General features: G+C 37.8%; 1 non-coding gene across 1 annotated transcript; it reads right to left on the bottom strand.

The window, feature by feature from the left end:
• Positions 1-1,183: 1,183 nt before the first annotated feature.
• LOC129691603 (U6 spliceosomal RNA) lies at positions 1,184-1,287 on the bottom strand. Its single transcript, XR_008722508.1, has one exon. It is a non-coding gene; the product is annotated as a U6 spliceosomal RNA (small nuclear RNA).
• Positions 1,288-4,348: the final 3,061 nt, after the last annotated feature.

The following is a 4,348-nucleotide window of genomic DNA, read 5'->3' as shown; positions in this document are numbered from 1 at the left end:
AATCCTTTCAAACAGAAACACTGTGCTTTACCTGGCAAATGTTCCTTCATATCTCTACAAAAGATTAACAATGGTTTCAAAGACTTCTTTTCACAGGTTGCTTTAACAAAGATACAAAACAGCCAGTACTTTCTTCCCTGGGTCACTTAGTATTTTGATGACATTTTGAAGGTATTCACCTGCTCTCCCTAGATAGACAGAAATTTCTTTAACATGTAGTACTTGAATCGTTTGTTTGTTTGTTTGTTTGTTTGTTTGTTTGTTTTGGAAAATTACCAGAGATATCTTTTAAAAACCATAAATTTGTAAGAACTGTGAGTTGGGCACACATCCCCTCTCAAGCACATTTCTTAGCTGGTTGGGCTCTCTCTTGTTATTATTCCCTGAAACATGAAAAGCCCAAAGTTTTCCATTATTGTCTGATTTTCACCTTTGGTAAACCCTATAGATGTTTTTGGAATTTTCTTTAGCTCCTGCAGTGCAATGCTCATGTCCCATTCATTTTGTCACTCACTCATCCACCCTTTAATCAGACATATGTAGAGATCAAGCTGCACTCAACTCTGTCAACTCTGAAGATAGATAAATAGATAGATGATAGATAGATAATAGATAGATAGATAGATAGATAGATAATAGATAGATAGATAGATAGATAGATAGATAGATAGATAGATAGATAGATAGATAGGTGATAGATAAATAGAAAGCAAAGTGATATCATGGAACAGGTTCTAGATCAAAGCAGAAGGCTAAGTTGCCCGGGGATAACCCCAAGACAGCATAGTAAGTGTTGTGGAGGTCAGGGGTAGAAAAGACTATTATTATTATTATTATTATTATTATTATTATTATTATTATTATTATTATTTTGGATGAGGCTAAAAATAGATCCATACCAGTATTGCCAGTCAACTCGTCTTGATAAAATTTTCAAAGATGTTGAAAATAAAACAAAATTGTTGTTACAAAACCATATTAACTACATAGTATTGGACAAGAATGGAGGATATGTTTGGGCAAGAGAGCATCTAAAGTTTTTGAAGGATCTCACTCAGTAAGACTTCACCAGTAACAATCAAAAATGGACTACATCATTCATGAAAACAGTCAAGAATCTAGCCCAGGCACTATATCTCAAAAGGAAAGCTCTGTTGATATTTGACTAATTTCACTTTTTTAAAAAAGTATGGAATGCTTCACAAATTTGCATGTCATCTTTGCACAGGATCTGTTCTAATCTCTGTATTGTTTCAATTTTAGTATATGTGCTGCCAAAGTAAGCACATATACTAAATTCAATTTAAATTTGAAAAGAGATTTTCTGATTCATGTTGAATTTTTTTCTTTTTAGGTTCTGATGGAAGAGATATATGACTGAAATTATACTACTATGTGCTGAGTTCATGCAAAACTATCTGATGGCTATTCTGTAGATTGTGTAGTGACTGCCTTTGCCTCTCAGACATAGCATTTTTGTTTTCATTGAGATTAAAGAGACAGCAAGTGTTGTTACATCTCCCATGATGCACTCCTCGGTAAGGAGTGTTAATCTTTAACTTCATGGTTTTGCATAAACTCCCCTCTGTGTGATTTATGCCCAGCTTTCATGGCCAAGAAAGAATGTGTTTCTCCAACTGAGTCACATAATCCCAAAGCCATAGATTTGCAAAAGACATACTTTACAATGAGAGATTTTGGGGGAGGGACGGTAGGGTGATCTCAGGGCCAGAGAAATGGAATGAATGCCTTTGGATTTTGTGTTAGACTGAAGTTTTGTTTTGCAATGAGAGTGTTGTCCTCAAACTGGAGAAAAGAATGAAGTATTTGCAGATATTAATAAATGAACTGTATTCTTGAGGCTAAGCTTAAGAAGGTAAATCTTTGGTGGAACTTAATAACTTCTAAAGATTTAGGTTACATTATTCCACATTTTCAATTTCTGCAAGAGCAACAGGGTCAGTATGATTATAAGTAAACCTGCAGTGCAAATTTAATAGATTTGAGAATTTAGTCCCAATAAATGAACAGGCCATAAATAACACACAGTAAAATAATACAAATGACTATCTGCATATATCAACTTGATTTTTTAAATTTTTTTTCCTTTTTTTTTCTTAAAAAACACCTTTTCTGGAAGAAAACCAGAAAATAAAATCTTTATTCTGAGTTTTTTAAAAGGAATTCTCAAGTCAGAGATCTCCATTTATGTCTCTTGTTTGCTATGATTGGCGAATCCCAGCCAATCAGTAGACTTAATATTGAGTTTCACTCAGCTGTTCAAGTCTGCCAGATCCCTGCTCTGCCACAAGCTAAAGCTCATTAGCCAGCTATTGCAGCTTTGCTGCAATAGTCATTTACTCTCATTCTATTTAAAGGATCCTTCCCTCATACTGTGTTAAATGATTCTACACTGCACAAAAAGTGCTGAAGCATTCACATTTTGGCTGATGGCAAACCACACAGGAATGGGGTTTTACTCTTAAAGAATAGTTTGTGCTTGCCCTGGGTCTCTGTTGCTCCATTTCAGCATTCTTTGCCAACTCAAAATTCTCCAAGAAAGTGTAAATCCTACCACAGGAAGCGAGGTGTAGAGTATGTGCCTTGACTGATGACATCACCTTCGGGGTAGGACTGCAAATTGTATGAGCTTATGTATACAGATACTGGCTTCTAAGGTGCTAGAGTTTATAGCTATATATATTTTGAGCTTGAAAATTCATCATATGAGGAATGGAGAATAACCCTTCTGACTCTTGGACAACAATTCAGTTATCCTAAGGGACTATATCGGCCCAGAATTCCAATGAATAGGAGGTTTTACACCTGACACTGCTACTGATTTGGGCCAAGTACTTGTGATTTGGGGTTATGATAGATCCCAGTTACATAATTCTGATAAGCCAGCTGATGGCTGCATCGCTTCCGAAGAAGGTGCTACTTTCCTTAAGTGACTCCAGGATCTCCAAGGTCATTAAGCAGATACACATCTGAAATTCTATCAGTATAAGATAATCTGCACCACTTATTCCCAAATTCCCGAGCGCAGACCTTTAGTAAAATCTTTTTCGTTTATTGGTTACTGAGCTGGAGTGGTGGTGTCCTCCAGAAGAATGTCTAGTGCCGTCTGGGAAGTTTTCAGTTGTTACAGAGGTAGAAAGGGAGCAGAAGAAAGTAGCTCGGAGTAACAGGGGTGAGATGCTGTTAAGTGCCATGCAATGAGCAGGTGAACCCTCCACAACAAGCAATTACGTGCCCTAATCTGTCCATAGTGCTGATGTGATCTTTGTGTCCATGAGGAATTTAAGAAGCTTAGTTGAGAGGATAGAGGGAAACATGAAGACTTCCATCCCTTTCATCAGATATGTTCAGGCTGGAGGCACAAGAGAGATGGCAAAAGGGAGAGTCACCCTTCCCCAATTTCATCAGAAGCCACTGAAAACCAGTTTTGGAAAAGCATAGTTTTCAGGTTTTTTTTTTTTTTATGTTGTTTTTGTTAAACCTAGACAGAATAAAAGAAGCAGCATGCCCTTAGGCTCTATTCAGATGATGGAGTCCAGCATGAAAGGAGGTTTCACTAGACAGAATGTAGAGCACAAGACACACGTGGACAGCCTGTGGTAACTCCTGTGGAGTTCTGGAAAATTCCATGGAGAAATCTGGACATAATAAACTATTTCTCTGAACCAGTGGATTTTCTTTCTCTGTAGCAAATACAAATAATCAGCATTATTCACTCAGTTGCATATGACATTCCAAACTTGTGGAGAGCATTTGGTTCTCTTCTCTGGTGTGTGGATAACAGGTGCAAACGTCTCAGATACCCACAGACTGTCTTAAGAGGAACAGTATGTAAGGCACGAAAAAAATAACTATTTGCTCCAGGCAAATTCTCCCAGAGTGGTGCAATTCAGTTAGTCCCCCCCCCAACACATCTTGACATAGCTAGTGATTGTTAGATTATGAAAGATTTTAGAAAAAGCTAAGGACAGTAAGACTGCGGACAGGTAGAGGTTGGGAAAGGTGGTCCATTATTTTGAAAACTTGCTTTTCTCATCCATCACCAACACATCCCCCCTTCCACAGATAATCTATTAGTATTTAAACTTGTCTGTAGCCAGTTGTCCTAGCACATTCTATCAGGGAGGCATCTGTAGCTACCCACTAATCTCTCCTGAAACCACAGGAAGCCAGGCTCTTCTTGTTCCCCTCACCCATTAGCTCATAAAGAACTGCCCAGACCTTCTCTGGCACTTTCTTTACTCAGATGTCAGCTGCATGAAGTCACATGGTAACCACAGAGAGACTTTATGCTGTGTGCCACCGCTCAGTGTTAACAAAGCGCTAA

Source organism: Psammomys obesus, unplaced genomic scaffold, assembly GCF_907164565.1.
Source record: "Psammomys obesus unplaced genomic scaffold, mPsaObe1.curated_primary_1811, whole genome shotgun sequence".
NCBI classification, from domain to species: domain Eukaryota; kingdom Metazoa; phylum Chordata; class Mammalia; order Rodentia; family Muridae; genus Psammomys; species Psammomys obesus.
The sequence above is the reverse complement of the archived record's forward strand: the minus strand, read 5'-3'. Positions and strand labels throughout refer to the sequence as shown.